This window comes from Anser brachyrhynchus, assembly GCF_964034855.1.
Source record: "Anser brachyrhynchus genome assembly, chromosome: 10".
Lineage (NCBI taxonomy): Eukaryota > Metazoa > Chordata > Aves > Anseriformes > Anatidae > Anser > Anser brachyrhynchus.
In genome coordinates, this window is record NC_137705.1 from 4,632,366 (window position 1) to 4,651,214 (window position 18,849).

An 18,849-nucleotide genomic window follows, 5' to 3' on the forward strand; every position below is an offset into this window, starting at 1 on the left:
TATGTGCTTGTGTTTAAGATGCAAACTTGCACTTGAGTGTGCTCGGCTCCCTGCAGTATATAGCCGCAGAGCCATTTCTAAGATCTGGGAAGAGATGGGTTTGTAGCCTGATATTTTTTTACGGTGTTTTTCTTGCCCTGATGTTTATTAACATCTTCCCCGATGTCCAGTTACAAGGGATGGGAGCATAAAAGTTTACATGAAAATACATTTCTCCGTAAGCGCTCTATCCCTGCGGTTCCTCTGCAGCTTTAAACCCAAACCAGTTCCATCCTGTTTCGCCTCTTACCCCTCGGACCTGATAGGCAGGGAGGGAGGAGGGATGTTCTGTGTTTGTCTGAAATCCACCTTGCCGTTTTTAACTCCGGTTCGCCAGTCGGTTGGAAGCAGTGCTCAGAGCCCCGCCGCGAGCCCGCCGGCAGGGAGCACCTTGGGGTAGCAGCACCGCTTGCAGGAGGCGCAGCCCCGACTCCGGCTCTGTGTTCCCACCTCTTCCCTCCAAACACACCAGCACATCTGAAAGCTTCCTTGGTGACCACTAGTGACCTGAAGCACCGAAATCAGGAGTTCAGAGTCAGGGCCGATGGTTTTCTTTCCTGCTTCGCTCTGCCTGAGCTGGGACCTGTAGCAAGGCTCTGTGGACGCGGTTCGGTGCATTCAGGGACATGCTGGACACGAAGGCTTTGCCTACTTGCTAAAAGGGCTGCCAGCGCCTGCGGCAGCCAGCAGCACTTTGGGCCAATTGCATTTTCCTCGGCAGAGAGCAAAAAGAGGGCAGATGGGAATATGGAGGGCATCTCGTCAGGCAGAGCCAAGAAAGATGGGAAGGCTGAGCTGCAACGCTGCTTCGGCATCCGCGGTGCTGAGAGGTGCATCCGTGGCAGCGAGGTGCTTCCATCTCCTGCTCCTTTTTCTTAAGGGGTTTGTGATGCTCTGTGAGCTTGGAGTCACACCTGCAAGCCAGCCGTATGGCAGGGGCTTCGTGGAGAGCAGGAACTTTGGTGGGGGCTCACATCCTTCCTTGTTGAAGTTATTTTCAAGAGAGCTCATGAGGTGGCTCAGTAGTTGCTTCAAAGCAGCTTTGGTGGAGGACTCCTGTTGTAACAGTTCTAGTTTTGCTGCACAGCCATCCACTGACTTCCTTCTGTCCCCTGCCACGGACTGTACGGGGCAGACCCCTAATGTCCCTAACCACGACATTTAAAACTGATGAGCAGTTTCTGAGTGCCCGACTTCCAGACACTGAGATTCTGGAATCAACAGACAGATTTGGGCTAAGTCCCTGCTCTCTGTAGCAGCCTGCTGGCGTTGCTTTGCTTTGGTTTTCATTGGTGTGGGTTACCAAGGTTTGATGGGGAATATCCTGATCTGCCTTTCTGAGCTCTTTGTCCTGCCTCTTAAAAACAGAACAAAACAAAAAACCACTACAGTAAATCAGGCCCTATCCAGAAAAAATGGTCCGGTTCCTTTCCCTGGTAGAGCTTTTTCCCTCTTTGGTGCAAATGTATCATTTGCAACACTGGATGCCGTAGTATGAATATGGGATATTTTCAAAACTGGGTTGATGCCGTGTCTTCTGGTTAGCCAAATAACATTAAAAACCAGATTGCAGATTGTAGATTGAACTGAAGGGCTGTTTCTCGTTTCTTTTCCCACCCCAGCCCAGAAAGGCCTGTAGGCTGATGCGCTGCCGTGCCAGAGCTCCAGCAGGTCCTTGGGTAGCTTGGGAGAAAAATGTGGGAGCTGCATGGCTCTAGAGACCACCTGAGAAGGAATTACTGCCAGCACAGCCCACAGCCAAATTTAACCTTTGGTATGTTGCCGTAACACACAACATTTTAGGAGTGTTAATTATTTTTTCTGGTACCCTAAGTAGGGAATGTGTGCTGTCAGCTGTTGTGAAAACAAATCAAAATACAGACCTTTGCCTACCCAGTTCAAAAGGAAATATGTTTTCTGCTTAATTTCTGCTTAAAAGGGAAATGATTGTGAAGAACATTTTTTTTTTTTTTTTAACTGTTGCATTATAGTTGGCCTTCATCATACTTTCTGAGAAGGAAATGTATTTAAAGTATTAAAATAATAGTAGCTGGGAAGGAGAGAGTAAGGCTAGGAGTAGGTGCAAAGAGCATGTTTACAGCTGCCCCCTTTGATGTATCCTGTTTTCTTCATCCCCGTGTCTGCTTCCCACGAATTGGACCTTTTGTAGATGAAGCAACCTCTCAGAAATGTTCAAGGTTGAAGTTTTTTTGTGCATGTGTGTGAATATGGGTGTATGCCTCCGCACATCTGTTGAACTGCGATGTTTTGTGATTATTGTTAAAGTTTTGGCTTCTGTGAGCGTTTCATACTACTTCTCTCCAGCTATTTCTTTCTAAAAGGCTCCTGTTGTGAACAATTAACGTCGGTGGGCTCGGCTGCGGCGGGAGCAAACTGCTTCCCCGTGATGCAGAGGAGTGGGAAGAGGGGATGACTTTGCAGAAACGTAGGGTTACCTCCAGCCACAAAAATCAGGCTGTAGAAATGATGAATCTCTCTTCTGTCATCCCTAGATCTGACAGTTCTGTATAACTTATGAATTAAACATCTGGGAGGTATATATGTATTTTTTTTTTCCCTTTAACAGTCACCAAAACCGAGGCAGATAAGCTGCTGAATAATTTTCAGTCATCCACCAACATCGGAGCAAGTTTTGGGAGCAGATCCCTGGAATGTCTCTCCTAACAGAAATGGCAGAATCGCCATTAGCAATAGTGAGATCAAGGTGGCACCCGGTGCTGTGCCTTAACCGCGAAACTTCAACCTTAAACTCCATGCAAAACAGACAGGACCTTTACTGCAGAGGTCTCACTGGAAAGATCCCGGCAAAGTAAACAGCATGACACTTAATTTATCTACCCCAGAAACATGAAGGGCTCAGTCGACCTGATGGGATCTGTGGTTCCAGGGAGTCTACGTGTTTAAAGCCTGATGCTCAGCCCGCTAAGCCATCCCCTGCAGCTTTCCTTAGTGCATAAGATATGAAAAAATCTCCTGTCCTGCAAAACAGATATTAAATTGGATACTCTTTCACCCTGCCACGATAAGAAACGTGGCAGAGAGATGCAGGAAAATGGAATGCCGCTTAGGAAGAAAATATATTTGAATCTAACATAAAAATTGGTGAGATAGGAGGATTTTCAGTGCTAGCAGCAATACCTCCCCAATGAGTTACTGAAAACGCAACTCTCCCTGTAGTTTTTGCACTGGATTGTGAATAAAAATGGTTGTGATTGATGAAGCGTTTGGTGTCTCACTGTAAGTTGGTCAAGAGGGACTTCTAAATCACCCAAATGAAATATTGCATTATCATGAACAGTAATATGTAACTGTTAAGTATGCCGTTGCTTATCATAAGCTCAAGCTCCTTCGGAGCTCTACCCGGCGAGGAATCTTCGCGAGCGGTGGAGCAGAGAGCGGCCGGCAGTGCCGGGGGCTGAGCCCGTCCCCTCCCCGGGGGCACACGCAGGCTTGGGAGCGAGCGCCCGGCCGCACGCCAGGAGTTCCCTGGATCCTCACCGGGCAGTTCTGCCAAGGCGGTGGGAACAGAGCTGGTTCTTTATTTTATTTCGTTTTTAAAGAGGCTGGACGGAGGGAAGGGCAATACGCCTTCGTTCGTCGAGGGGCATGGACCCGTTAGTCAGACGCGGAAAGCCTTAGCGAGGCGTTGCTCCCTCCTGTACAGGGCTCGTTACGTAGCTTTGTGACTTATTAGGTTGGTGTGGGTTGTTGTTGTATAAAGCTTTTTACCAGTCCTGTGCATAGGGTAGATACGAGAAAACAAACTTGGTGTTTCATGCGGAAAGCGGCAACGTAGCATTAAAAAAAAAAAAAGTAATTTCTTCTTTCGTTACTTACACTAAGAAATAGGCCAACGTTGTTCCTATTAGAAAAAAAAGACTCAAGTGACCTACGCCTCCTGGTGAAAAACCGTGTTGTTCCCAAAATGACTAAATGCCAACCTAACTGGGCCGAAGCTTTCTGGGTCTAGAACTTTCCGCAAAGACCATGCAGCCATGTCTCAGGATTAGGGAAACAGATGCTGTCCGGGCTGTGTCAAAGCATACTGAAAGCCAGTTTGCCGAGAAGCCTGAGGATTTTCCATGTTTTGGGGCTAAACTGTGGAAACCGGGAGGGAGATGGCACTGAGACCAGGGATTTTGCGTTGGATGTGCCTGCACACCCAGGTGGCCAAGGGGCAGGTCTGTGAAAACGTTCCTGCTCCCAAGCTGGACTAAGCCTCTAGCTCCTCTCTGGTGGACAGAACCTTTGCAGCCCTACCCAACGTAGCTGACGTGCTCGGGCAGTGGTGGCCCGTGTCTCCCTCACCTCTTTGTCCCTGTCTGCTCCTTTTCCTGCTTCCTGACCCAGCGTTGTCTCCTCTCTATTCAAATCAGGTGGCTTCTGCTGCCCTGGGCGCTGGCTGGGGGTCAGGGAGGAGGCAGCAGGTGGGGAACGGAGCCCCACACCTACCTCCCACCGAGGGCTTTCAATGGCTTGTTTTGGTGTCTGCTCTGCAAAGCGTGGGAGCTCGGCAGCTTCTCAAATGGTGCTCAGGGCTGCTTACCGTGGCTGGGGCCGTGCTTTTCCCTGTCTCTCGTCTCAGGAGCGTCTCAGCAGCTTGGGCTGAAACTTCTTACAAGAATTTGACCTGGGGCAGAATGCCCACCAAGGAGAAGTTCGGTGCAGATGGTTAAAAGTTGGCGGATTTGCCAGAAACTGAAACCAAGGTCATTAAGATGGGGCGCGGGACGTTGGATGGCGTTAGCGCTCGCGGCGGTGGGGCGCTGTGCGAGTGCAGCGTAGGGAGGCGCCGTACGAGTACGCGTGCACCTTCTTCTGCAGTACTTGTGTTTAAAGCAGCGTAAAGTTAGAGGAAGACCTTCCGTGTGTGTCAGCAGCTTGGACCCTGCTGCCATGAGCTGCTTTGTCAACTGATCCTGCACAGGGGTCGGAAGAAAACCAAGGAGCAGCTCTCCTCTCGCACGTGGGATGCGCCTCACTGCTCGCCCCTGAGCTCCTCGGGTTTGGCTCCACGACAGCTCTAAGGTATGGAGGAGATTTGTCTTGCTTGCCCCAGTTTTATTGCACGGTCTGGTCAAAAAGGCGACCTTCAGTGGTTGGAGAGAGGGGATTTTGTTGGCACTACGAAAGCACGCGTTGGTTTCGCAGTGGGATTTGCGCGTGAACGCAAGAGGCTCGGCAGCACGATGCTCTCTGCACGGCCGTGCCGGAGCAGGCTCCGTTTGGCACTGCCATCGGCCCCCCGGCAGCAGCAATCCTAACTCCCACCTAAGCCGAAACATTCATTAAACTTTTATCTGAATAGGAAAGCTTCACGTTTTCTTGACAGAAGAGATTCTGTGGCTACTAATTTATTACTGCAATTTAAGAAACAGACGTCTGTCTGACATGTGCCATGTAGTTCAGTAGGTCACCAGTGACATCATACTTAAAATCGTTATCTGTGCGAACTGTGCATTTTGGGTAAAAGCTTTTATTTATAGTCAGTCATTAAAATTGAGACCTGATATTTACTTTTCCTCTGATTAGGTTAAAGAGTGAATATGAACAAAAAGTCCCCTTCTGTTACCACCAAGCCGTTTACAAACTGTGCTGTTCAAATGCAGCCTTTTTAAAGGAATTATGGTAAATCATTATGGGCTTAGATGGTATGTTTTAGTTAATACATTTGTTTTTTTCCACTGCTAAGACTGGATTCAGAGCTGATCCATGGCATAAGGGATATATTTGATTTCTTCCTAGTCCTGTACAGATTCTTCTCCTCATCGCAGTACTGGGGAGAGGTGCCCCGTCAGCGGGACGGTGGGACTTGCGGAGGGGTTGGCGGGTCGCATCCTGGGGTCTGCAGTTCGGGAAGCAGGAGCACGGGGATGGACCAGATTAAAGGCCATGCATGGGCATTTTGCTGGGCCAAATTTGGAACCATCCCCTTACACAGTCCCTGATGTGATGCGTGGTTTAACGCGAGGTGGGGGAGTGCTATGGCAGCAAGGTGCTTCTCTGTAGAGCACGAGCCGCGGCGGGCCGTGTGTGAGGGCCGTAAAAGGTGTGCTACACCGAACTGTAGGGTAACGCCATCACCAGGGCACTCGGGATGCACTTGGCCATAAAGCCCTGTGGGCATGTCTTAGGGGGGCCAGAAACCTAACCTAAGGGGCCAGAAGCAGCCCTCTTCAGAGCGCCAAGTCCTTGGGGTGTCCATGAGCCGTTCCCTTCTTTTCCTCCGTCCCCCTCCTGCCGTCTTACCTCTGATGTCAGATGCCCCTACCCACAGCCACGTGGAACGTAATACTGTGAGTGATTAAAAATGGCGAGCGTGGGTGCTGGTAACGTCTCCACCCCCTGTGCAGAAGGTGCATAAACGGACGGGGGTGCCCCCCGCCCCGGCAGGACCGGAGCCCGCTCCCCGCTGCCAGGTGCTTCTCGCCGGGCTGCAGGATATGTCCCCTTCTCGTGCGGGTTCGAGGTAGAGAAGAACCCTTCAGAATTCAGCTTAATAGCTGTACTGAAAATGATTTTTGACCAAAATTATATATTACAAGATGACGATTCTGCACAGTATACTTTCTTAATATGAGATAGTGTTTTTTTCCCCCTAGATCCTACAGCTAAGATCACTGGCCCATTTCAATTTTTATTGAAACAAATAAACCCAATAAAAACACTTATGCTGAGAGCTCAGGCTCCACAGTAAAAAAAAATAAAAATTACTCTGCATTGAATTTATTGATTTATTTATTTACTCCAACTGGAAAATTGAGTATTGTGTTAATGTATTTTATAAGAATCACAGTGCTCGATGAAATGGCTAATTTATTTTAGCGTATACATAAATAGCTAGCAATTTTCAGTGAGACAGGCTAATGAAAATGATGCTATGAAATTGTCTATACTATGAGGAGTGATGGAGTCAAGTTATTATTGGTTGAGTGCTACGACGTAGTGAACTGGCCATCATGTCTTTGAACTTTTGAACTGCTCCTTGGTTGCGTGATTTATTGATTTTGATATCAGCGCGTTGAGTTAACTTTTTATTTTTGTTGGGGGGGGGTTGCATGCGCCGCGTGGATAAGTTGCGTGCCGTGTAATTTTATAGATGTTTGAGTTTAAACAAGATGGTTGAAAAATGTAAAGTGTGTTAACAGAACAGGCTTACGCTGCGTGGAAAGGCAGAGAGATGCTCGTAGGTACCATTAGATGTCAACACTGATGTTGTGATTGCTGCAGATTAACTGAGGACGAGGGAATTTGGCAGGGTAAGTGCGCATCATGTTTGTAAGAGAAGCGTTGCCTTTGTTCTAAATCGAGCGCATGATCTCATAGCAACTTTTGCTTGCCTATCTACCTTAAACCTCTCCTCGCGGCGTGCCTTATCGCTGGCGCCTGGTACGGGCAGCGAGCATCAGCGGGTCCCTCGTCAGCCCGCGCCCGAGGAGCGCTCCACGTTGCTGCTACGTGACCCGGTGGCTCGAGCGGCCCTCCAGCTGGCGTTGGCTGGCTCTGCGGGGCCGTTGCGCCCGCGCTGCCCCGAGCCGTGCTCACGAAGCCGTGCAGACTTGTCTCGTGTTGGAGCTGGAATTCCCTCGCGGGCTGGCTGCTAGCGCCGAGCCTCGGCACGCAGCGCTGCCAGCAGCTGCCTCGTCCCTCGCTGCGAGGAGATGCTCCACTTGTTGTTCCTGGGGATTGGCGTGGGGCGTGGGATGGGGGCATCACGCTCGCCTCGAAGCCCTTTCCAACTGCAGGACTTCTCCCTCGCCGTGCTGGTACGGGAGGCTCTGCGTGGCGACTGCGCCGGGCTCTGTTTCTGATTAGACTGAATAACTTGACACCTGCGTTTTACAATTTGCCTAAAGTGCTTTATCCTGTAAACCCAGCGATTTCAGAGCTCGAAAGCCAGCAGCCTCGCGGGGGTTTGCACGGCTTAGCTCATCCCACGGGCTCTCCGCGACCCCGTTAGACGCCGCCGGCCTCTGCTGACCCCCGGGGAGCCCCCCTGCAGCAGCGGGATTTCGGGCACGGTGTCCCCATCCCGCTGCACTCGGCCGCAGGTCTGGGGGAGGCGTGTGGGCATCATCTCGTTTTTATTTTTTTCGGTGGTTCGAGTGCCGTGGCTTTATTTGGATGCCGAAAGCGCTCCCCTTGCGCCCGAAAGCGACGGGGAAGCCGCCCCGCTTGCCTCCCCCTACCCCTTTTATTTCAGCGTTCGGTCAAAACCAAAGCACCACGGCCTGCTCCGAGCGCCACCCCAAAAAGTAGCGGGAAGAGCTGAACCGGGGGGGACTCGCCACTGTGAGCTGGGGGGGGGGGGGGGGGGGGAATGATTGGGGGAAGGCAAAAAAAAAAAAAAAAAATCCCATGTCCCTGCAAGTGTGTTATTGTTGACTTTGCCCTGCACATCCTAATATGGTTACCTCCCTGTCAAAGCGGCCGGGCCGGGCCGAGGGGCCCCCTCGGGGAGCCGCTCGCAGCCGCTCGCAGACAATAAGGAACCAAGCGGCGCAACTCCACAAAAGGCTGCCCGGAACCCCAGGGCCAGCCGCGGCCCCCCAGCGCTGCCCGCAGCCGTACGTACCCCGGGGGCCCTGGAGGGGGGGGGGAGGGAAGGGGGTTTTAGGGGGGGGCGCTGCCAAGCGGGGGAAGCCTCGCAGCGCCGGGACGCGGGGCGGAGCGGCCGGGGGGGGGCTCCGCGGGACGGTGCCGTGCCCCCCCCCCCCCCCCCCCCCCCTCGTCCCCACGGTGCTGTCCCCACGGTGCTGTGTCCCCCCCCTCGGTCCGCCCCCCCCCCCCCCGTGCCAGCCGCCCCGCAGCGCGCCGCTCGCTCTCTGCCAGCGCCAGAACAAAGGTAGGCTGTGCAACTCCGCGCTCCGGGGGAGGGACGAGTTATTTTGGGAGGGTTGGCTCTTCCCGGTGCGTGACTGGTTGACCTAAAAGGAGAGAGAGGGAAGGCGGTGGGGGGGGGGGAAGGGGAAAATAATAATAATAAGAAAAAAAAAAGCGACCCAAGGCTCCGTGGAGGCGAGCGGGGCGCAGCGCACTTGGAGCGCGGGGCAACTTCGGGGAGCCGGGTCCCCCCCCGTCCCCCCCCCATCGCCCCCTCCTGCTGCTGCTTCCACAAAAAGTGCCTCCGAAATCGCCTGCGCCCCCCAGTTCCGTTCCGCTAAATATCGGTTTAATTTTCGGTTTTATTTATTTATTTATTTTTATTTATTTTTTTTTTTTTTTTTTTTTTTTTTTTTTGCATTTAGGGTTTTCCGTGCGCGCTTAGCAGCTAGGAGTTGGTGCGAGCCCTCAGTAAGCTCTTGTAGGGATGGAGCGTGAGGGCTGGTTTTGCCCGAGGATTTCAACTTTTCGGTTGGCACAACCCGAAGGTACCGTAGCTTTTTCTGCGACTGTCCAAGTGCTTTCGTGCCCTGCGAGGAGTTATCGTATTTCTTAAGCCATCCCTTTATGTCATCCTTTCTCTCGCTTTTCTAAAGCCTGTAAGTTATTCAGCTTCAGCGGAGGGTTTCTTCGCCTGCGAAGTGAAACGCTCGCGGGTTTTGCAGTGTTTCTAGGTTTGTTTTGAAAACGTAGGAAAATATTTAATACGGAGCAGTAAAAAAAAAAAACCAACAAACCACCGGCTCGTCTTCCGTTCAGGGGAGTCGGCAAACCTGCCCGCTCTTCTGGCAGCAAGCACAGCGAGCAAATTCATAATCGAGTGCCAGAGCAAATGAATTCACGGTGAGAGCTACGATGGGTACCCCGTAACTTAATAAGAAACACATTTTTGATTGTAGGAGCGGACACCGCGGTTGTAGGCATAAATATCAAACCTAGGTATGTCTGTGGAGGAGTGCTCTTCATCCAGCCTGTGACACGCAGCATTGTCTTCGGTCCCTAATTCTTACAGGATTTAAGCAGGGAAGCAGTTTCTTCCTAAACTGAGTATCGTTCAAAAAATTCTTTTAAATACCTGTTGTATACTTGGCTGCTTAATTGGCTCTCCCCCTTCCTGACTCTGCTGCCTGCCTTCCCCAGTTGATTGTGGGATCTCTAGATTTTTTTTTTTTTTAAGGAAGTCACAGTTCCAGAGCTGAACTGGATAGCTAAGCTTTTCTTTCCTTCTTCCTTTTTTTTTTTTTCCTTCCCTTAAAATGTTATTTCTTGTGTACTCGTAGATTTCTGTTCTTTGCCTTTTTATTTATTTTTCTTTTGAGGTATTCAGCCTGACCTCTGCTAATCAGAAGCGCTTTTCAAAATGTAAGGCCAGGTCAGATAATGTAAATAAACTTTTGTGCTCTCAAACTTTCATCCTATAAAACTGGGAATCATTTATTAAAAAAAAAAAAAAATTGCATCTCACTACTGGTAAACACAAATAAATGTGTATTTTTAAAATCAAAGGGTGTCTTTTAAAACCCATTCCTAGTTTTTGCTTTTTTGGGCCGTGTAGGGGATGATAGGAATTAGTAGCCTTTAATTAGACGTGGAGATATTCACATTTTACAGGGATTTATGTTAGAACATGGAATGGCGGGTGGCTTGTTTCCTCATTATGAATACTCCCTGCACATAATGAGGTTCATCATTAGTTGATGGAGTGAATTTGCCCTAGCTCTACCTTGAAAGGCACATAATTTACATACTACTTCAGAGCTTAGGCTTTAATGGATTCCTCGATGAATAAAATGAAAAGCTACTTTCTTTAAATTTTTGAACAGTGTTTTGATAATACGGATTTAATAAGACATTCAATTTCCTTGTTAAGTATATTGAAAGTGCATTCCCAATTTTAGCAGAAAATATACTTCCCCCGTGTCGCTTCCTATAATATTGGGCAGCGCGTGATCGAATACATCAGCGTCAACATTTTGGGGGACGCGGGGGGCTGGTGCCGCGCTCTGAGAGTGGCACTTGGCAGCTCTGGCCTGGCGCAGCCACGGCTCCTCGCGGCCCCGAGCGTGCTGCCGCGCACCGATACCGTGAAAGTGCCACGCAGCGGGCTCGCTCCCGCGTTAAAATGCGTTCTGCACGAGGAGTGCTCCCACTGTATATTTACTGTATACATTGGCGGTGATTGATCTATGGAAATGCGCTGGTGACTGTCAGGCTGACAGTGACAAACCCGCTGGTCCCACCTCCCTCTTTATTTTAATGAGACGAGAACAGCAAAAAACTTCGCCGGTGCAGTTCCACCTCTGAAACCGCCGTGTAGCTATGATTAGATTAGAGCAAATTGAATTGTAGGCTGCCTAATGCGTTATCATGTCATCGGCTTACCCGAGCCCCGGTCCACCGGACAGGCTGGGCGAGGCAGCCCCCCCTGCCTCCCTCCCTGCTGCCTGCGTGTTCGGGGCCGGGGGCCGGGGTCTGGGGGCTGCGTTGGCCCCATGTGTGGGGCAGGCGGGAGCCCCGGGCACGGCAGCTCCGCTCCCCGCTGCCTCTCGCCGATGCGGCGGCGAAGCCGGGGAGGCAAGAAATCCGCAGCGAAGGCTTGTTTTGATAGAATGTTTTATTACCTGAAAACGATGAGCATATATTAACATTAATAGAATAGTCTGTGTCATTCTTTTTTAGGCAATTTACCTCAGCTGCAGACCTGTCTGCTTCAAAATCTTTCTCTGTTCTAAAACATATATTTGTTTAGGGAGTTTTCATTGAAGTGTACATGACAATTACAGCTGTTCATTAACAAAATTGGGTATTTGTTTTAAACTTTAACCAATCACTTTGATATGCTAATTATGGTGTAATTTAATTTGAGCCCTGTAATGATGATGCCGTTATTATGGACATAAATGATGCAGTTAAGCTGAGAGTAATCTCATTTGCATACTGTACATGCCAGTAAATTAAGCCCTTTCTTCGACTGCTTCAGCTTTAATTTTCCACTTCTTTTCACACAGCGCCTTTTCAGCCAGTCTCTTCTAAGCCCACTTTGTAATAGCGCTGATGACTGTTTGATGTGGAGAGTTGCTGCACCACAATAATGCACGACACAAGATGTAACATTTAAAGGATTCATTATCTTACTGAGTGTTGCTTTAAGAAGCTGGGATTAACGAGGGTGGAAGTGTCCTCTCTCTGGAGCGGTGCAGGTCTCCCGAGAAACAAATGCCATCTTCTTTCTCCCCCTCTTTTTGCTCCACCCTAGGACCGGGAGCGTTGCGGTGAGGCCTTACGCTGCTTCGCAGGTACGAGGCAAGCGGCCCTCGGAGCCGCCTTGTTCGACGCGGAGGGTTTGACCTTTCCTGTAGGATATTCCAAGATGCTCCACTGTTGCAGGAAAGTTTCTGGATACAATTTGCAGTGTTAGAGGGATGGGAGACTCCAGGTTGTTTCTGAGACAGGTAGATGTGCAGCCCACATACCCAGCGTGGCGTACAGCAGTGTTAAAATCTGCATTATTGGTTTATTTCGTTCTGCTTAAACACCGATTTCTCCTTGCGGGGCTGCTGCATGGGTTGAACTTAATATCAGATTAATTTCAAACTTAATTTTTAAACACTGGCATTGATGCATTCTTTGGCCTCCCCATGCTAATGAAAGCCTGGGTTTCAGCAGAGTAAGTCGCCAAAACCAAACAAAAACGAGCTGAGCAAGCGCTGACTTAAATGGTTAATCTTTTCCAATTTACCATGTTGTCATTGAACTGAAGTATTCTCATAACACTGTGGCATACAAAGAAATCATGTGAAATAAACAGGGCTCTTTTTATAGCTGCTTACTGTTATGGTTAGATATTTTCATAGTTTAATACCTCTGGAAGTAAAGCCCGTCTCAAGTTTTTAGCTGCAGTTGGCCTCTCAGAAAGCCATTGTTGTGTGGGTAACCAAGTTAACTAAAGATCATTATGAAAACCTTGCAATCCTTTCCTTACACAGGGTCCCATGACCAAAAATAGTTTGTGCAGTTGCCCACAAACATGCAAGTTAATAACTTCCTGGGTGAATAGTGTAAAAACTGTTGATTTCCAAGGCACGCACTTCACTCCCTCCTCCACCCCTTTACGGTACACAGCAAACAAATGGGAGGGTCCCCTGTTTACCAACTGTCCAACATCCACTTTTTATGGTTCCTGCCTGCTCTTTTGTCTCCGTGGTGCGTTTCTCACATGCCCTTTTGTTTTCTAGCAGTTGTTCCGTGGTAGCCCGACCATGCACATGTGCTGGATGTGGCTGTGCTGCAGCGAAGCCTGCCCCACTGACCTTGTACCCCCGTTTCTGTGTCAGAAACACGACAACCGTTCCCCCAAACCCACTGCTCTGGCCAGCGGCTGTGCTGGTGAGTAGCGTTTCGGCTCTCCCAGCATCTCTTCCCTACGCACGGCAAGGAAGAGCATCCACGGAGACAAGTGAAAGCACAGAGCGCAGCTCTTTCTTTTTACAGAGCCCTTGCATTTTCCCATAACGCGAGAGTTTGGACAGTGGTTTATGCCAGCCAGGTCTTCAGGGTGGACTACGCAAGAGTGTAATGTCAGATCTTGGGGTCCGTGCACGGAAAAGGAAAGGCTCCCCTAGTGCCTTCTCTGAGGCTGCCTGCCTAAACGTGGGGTTCCTACAGGAGTGCACGAGACAAAACCCAGCAGCAGCGCCCTTACCCTTTGTGCTCAGAGCCCGACCAAGGGCATGGGGAGAGAAAGGGCTTTTCAAAAACAGGGCAGCGCAGACCGGGCTCTCCCCAGCCGCTCCAGGAGGTCACAGGTAGTCTAGCGTAAGGCTGCAAAAGTTCAGTTTGTAAAGCTCACGAAAAAGGGTTCTTGATTTGATCAATTTTAGCAACAGTCCTGTGGTTCAAGCCTTTCTCTTCCTTTACAGATAAGGCATGTATTGCTTTGGGATGTCACAGGCTGCAAAGCAGGTGTTGTGACTTTATCTTCCGTAGGGATGGATATATTGAGCCTCTCTGTCTTGGGTCCTGGAGAGATTTTCTGGCCCAAGCAGACAGATGAAGGTAGGACGGACTGAGAGGTGGGGTAAGAGAATTGCTTTTGATGCTTTTTAGTGTTTCGTGGATGTGACGATGCAGTGCACTGTGCAGGAACTTCGGTGTTAATCTTCTTGGGAGATAACATTTCTTTCAAAGTGATTTCAATACTTTGCCCTCACAGAAGCAGTGTTGTAAGAGCTGTCTTCAAAGGAGGTTTCAGGCACAGTTTTTCCTACCCTCTTCTGTCCTAACAAAACACATATCCTTCCTCCCCTCACAGGACCTTGTCAATTCATTCTGGATAAAGAAACTCGTTTATGAAGAAGATTTTCCCTGTATCGTCCTCCCTCTTTAATCTGATCCTGGATTGCAATTTTCAGTAAGTTTCTCCTTCCACACTTTCCAACCCACAAACCTTTTCAACCCAATCAGGTGGGAAATTAAAAGAGATACCGGTTCAAACGATGCACTGTGCAGCCCTGTCTGAGCGTTTCTGTGTAATTCAGGATTGCTGGTTTCAAAGAAATGTTTCACGTCGGGTGATGGTGGCTTTCTGCAGAAAGTTATTTCAGGGAGTTTGGAGCTTCATGGGAGATGGACTTCTCCTTTTACTGCTTTGTTTACAAACAGCTTTGTTCTTACCCTTTCCCTGCAAAACAAGTGTTTCTTCACAGAAATACTTCTGGTTGAGAGCAAAACCACTGAACCTCTCTCTAGAATTATAACTACACCAGATTAAAGAGTAATTTATCATATGCTAATACACTTACCCCATCAAAGTCATGGGTATCGAGACACAGAAACAAAAATAGACCTCTGATCTCTATCTCTGTAATGCTTTTCAGCATAGAGTCTTTTAATGGTATCCAGCGAAAAAGCTCTAGGAATTTGCCATTGTATTTACCAACAGCTCAAGAAAACAGTTATTTGTCACTGTGAAATTACCGAGTACCGTGCCGTTAGCCTTCCAGATCTGATTGAACCGAGCTGGCTGCAAGTTTCGGAGCGTGACGATTCTGTGTTCCTGTCGGCTTGTTCGTGTTTCTAAGCGCATCTTCTCGTGGCTGTAGATGGTGGGCAGATAGCTCTGATAAGAACCCCTGAAAGCTGCCCACGGACGCTTTGCCTTCGCAGCGTCAGAGACCCTCTGAGCAGTTCCCAGCCAGACGGCTGGCTCACCCGGGGAGCGTCCTACAAAAGGTGATGTTTTGGAAAGCCGGGTGAATCTGCCTGTTGCTACTGGTCCTGGGTGTACACAAAATAAAGTAGTACGAGTCAAGTAGCTGCTAGGGTTTTTTAACCTACAAGCCTTTAGTTCTTTTGGCTGCACGTAACTCTTTCCAGCGGCAGTTTTTCCTGTGACTGGAGAATGTGAATGTCTGTCTAAACTGGCTGAGCGGACAAAGCACCGCGATGAAATCGCATTGAGCAGACATGCTTCGAGCAGAAGAATGAAGCCTATCAAGCAAAGCTGTTAGTAAAAGGACTCGGGGATAAACCACGCTCCCTTTTATCCCTGTGCCATGCGGGGACGGAATGGAGCGGAGCTGGCGGGTGGCGCGGCCCCCGGCTGCCTCTTCCCTGTGACGTGGGCCTGCTTCAGGTGCGAGTCCGGCTCTGGGGGTGTTGAATCTGGCTTCGCCTTGGCTTCTCCTCCAAATAAAACACTTACCCTAAGGATGGCCTTTCAAAAGACCATGTTCTTTTTCCAAAGAACTGCAAATTCTTGAGCCGGGCTGCTTATGTAGTTTCCTGAGACCATCGCTTTGAGGAAGCTGGCTGAAACAAATGCTGCTTTCAGGTGCGTGGCCTAAATCAAAAGCAGCTCTGTTCGAGTTCTCTGAAGTTCGTCAGGGCTTTACCATTATTAACAACCATATGGACCCGGGCCGCGCTCTCCTGTTTTGCACGGGGGAAGGGCTGCGGCTGCTGGTCCTGCGCTCTTCTGCCGCAGGGATGCGGCACGCCAAGGCCAGCCCCGGGCACGGGTGCCCCTCTCCTTGATGCCGCTCCACCATGTGCATGCTCGGTGGCCAAGGCCAGAGCTGCCCGAGGTAGGGAGCCCCTCCTGGTCCCCTCACGCCGATGTCTGTGTGCTGGAGGCAGCGTGCCAGCTGGGGAGGCTTGCCTCCTTCTCCGCAAACAGGATTTATCGGTGGGCTTGGGGAGGAACAAGAAGGCGATGTATGAAAAGTGTCCTAGGCTTCGTGCTGAGGTGGGGCTGGCCGGGTGTGTTCGGCGAAGCTGAGAGACCCGTGGTTTGGCCGTGGGATGTTTCTTGTGTTCGCTGGCGTCTTCTTTTGGGAAGACGGGATTGGGTCTGGGTGGATGCAATGAACGAAGGCAGTATGAGGGAATGAGTGGTCGTTCCTAGAGAGCTTCGCGTTGCTTTTTGAATGAAGCAAATAAAGGAAGAATGAGATGATGATAAGCTAAATTGGTGCCAAATGTATGGGATTCCATGTGTGTGCAGTAAAGGGAAACCCAGCTCCTGTAGTTTTTCCTTGGAAAATGACTCTGTATTTAGAATCTGTGTTCAGGATGACCGTATAAATGTGGTTAAATGGCGCAGGATTCTGATCAAAGGGGCAATTACAAGTAATAAAATAGGAAATATAATTATTGCAACCATTTCAGATCTTATAGCCAGGGAGAATCTTAGCAGCTAGACAGAGAAAAAGCCTTGATTCTAAGAAAAGGAGAGAAAAAATCCCAAGACTTCAGCTTATTGGGCTCTACAGAAAAAGAGAGTTGAAAAGTGAAGACACGTTTCCTAGAATATCTGAATTCCCAGGTAAATATTACTTAGAGGAGTTTTGAACACCCTAATTGCTGGCTGAACTGAATCATAGCAGAAACTGAATTACCAACTTCCACACAGGAAGACTTAGAGAAGTCGAAATCGTAGCTGGGTTATTTTCACAAAATGTCCAGCACATATGCTGCTCTTGCTTTTATTGTTCACCGTTCTGGAGTCATGTCTCGCTAGACTGTGCTTTGCCACACACCTCCACCCCCTAACAAACTGGCCCTATATATGCATGTAGACAGAATATAGGGAATTAAACTGTGTGACAGTGAACTTCTGGGTTTTCTATATGCTTGACAAATGTTTTTTAAACATGGTATAAATACATTGTAGAATCAAAGTGTGTTGGAGGGGCACATTTTACTCCCAAAAGAAATGTGTGTATTTTGGCTTCATATTGCTCAGTATTTTTTTTTTCCCAAAAGAAATATTAAATATTTTAACAACACCTATGTTTAGACACTACAGGTTTGGACAGTATTCTCCTCTGTACGTTGCAGAGTTCCTACCGACACGCCTGGACAAACCTCACCACCTAAAACCCTGAGGCCAGAGTTTGGCATTCAGTGTCCTCAGAGGGAGGGATTGTAGCTGTTAATCCTGTAATAGCCAGATTCCTCAAGGTAGCATCTTCTGTCCTCCCACGGGTTAGATTCTCAGGTTTACCTGACAGCGTGAATATTTCTCTTCAAAGGCAGCGTAAACCCTTCTGCAGGCTCCGCTCATCCTCGCTTCCCCTCGCTGGGTCTTGCCCGGCCACTTTTTTTCTTCCCCGGTCTTTTCATCATAGCCATTTAATTCTTTCTGGCTTCTTGGAGAAAATACCATATTGCTAAGTGTCCGTTCCTCCAAACTGGTTCCTCATGACCTGCCCGTGTGGCTGGAAATGTCTCTGGAGGAAGGGCGAGCGCAGCAAGGACAGTGTTGGTGCTCTTCAGGATGGCAGTCGTGTGCCTGGTTCCCTGGCAGAAATGCCAAAGCCTATTTAGAGTCAGATGTGTAAATGTTCTGCTCAAAAAAAAAAAAAATCAAAAAGAAACCGACAATCTGAGTTCTGCAGAGGAAAGCGAGCATTGGCTGGTGTTGGCTGTAAGCTGTTTTGGTAAGGCATCTTGTTTTTGGTGTGCGTCTGTAAGCTCCAGATATTTGGGCCGAAAAGAGCTTCTCCATCCCGTTTCCTTTCCCAGGGGTGGGAGAGCATCTCAGGGGCACGGCAAGGGAGATGGGGGCTGTTCCCCAGCTCTGCCACTGGCTTTTCCAGTTACCTTAGCTGGGTCACTTGTGACCAGTAAGTGCTTCTGTACGCGCTTGGCTTCGTCAGCCCCGTGCATGTGTTCAGACTCTCCGGTGAACATCCTCTGCACCCTACGAGCTCCAGGAGCAGCAACGCTCTCCCGCTCTGTAGAGCTCTTGCAAGCCCTGTTTAACTCACGGTTGAGAGGCACTCGGAGTCCCTCGGGTGTGTGGGCCCTGAGACTTGCTGCGAGCTGGTGTTTTCCACCTGCAGGGCAGCGGCTCTCTCCTTGCCCGCTTTCCGCCGAGGCTCCGCTCGCGTTCGGCGCGGCGTCGCACCTGAAGGCTGCAGGCTTTGCAGCACACTCGAGTGAACTGCTCTGACACGAGAGGCTTTGAAATGTTCGAACACCCCCTCCAGAAAACTGCAGGAAAAATGTTTCGTTTCATTAGTATTTTGGGGTGGAAATACGCTGTAGATTAATCCTCTTTGGAAAGAGATTAAGAAATGTTCTCTCCTCCTCCCTCCCAATGCAAGAGTAGGTAATGTTTATTCTGTCTTTATTAACTACAGACGTCAGAGAAAAAGGACTGCTGCCCTTTGATTTTATTTACAAGGCAGAAGTGAAAACTTGTTTGATCACATCATGACTGTTTAGCTTCAGCGTAAGAGTGGAAGGGAACCTGTTTCCAGGTCCTATCGCGGCTAAATATGATTTTGCTTCTATTTAGTTATCTCTGAATTTTAAATGCAGTGTCCTTGCCCTTACTTATTTGTCAGGTTGAGTGAAATTGCTTCATGCTCTGCTTACGGAAATAAGCTATTCAAAAGG

General features: G+C 49.2%; 1 protein-coding gene across 21 annotated transcripts in view; it reads left to right on the forward strand.

Annotated features, from left to right (window-relative positions):
- FOXP1 (forkhead box P1) overlaps positions 1-18,849 on the forward strand; it is a 384,485-nt gene that overhangs the window by 181,605 nt on the left and 184,031 nt on the right. For 4 of the 21 annotated variants that reach the window (XM_080606022.1, XM_080606050.1, XM_080606021.1 and 1 more), the window contains one exon: positions 14,255-14,353. The exons of 13 other annotated variants lie outside the window; for them this stretch is intronic. The gene's annotated coding sequence lies outside the window, so the exon portion shown is untranslated. Of the gene's footprint in view, positions 1-8,430; positions 8,628-8,885; positions 8,906-9,200; positions 9,432-14,254; positions 14,354-18,849 lie in introns of those variants that run through there. 4 more of the 21 variants (XM_080606049.1, XM_080606029.1, XM_080606025.1 and 1 more) reach the window with 4 other exon arrangements.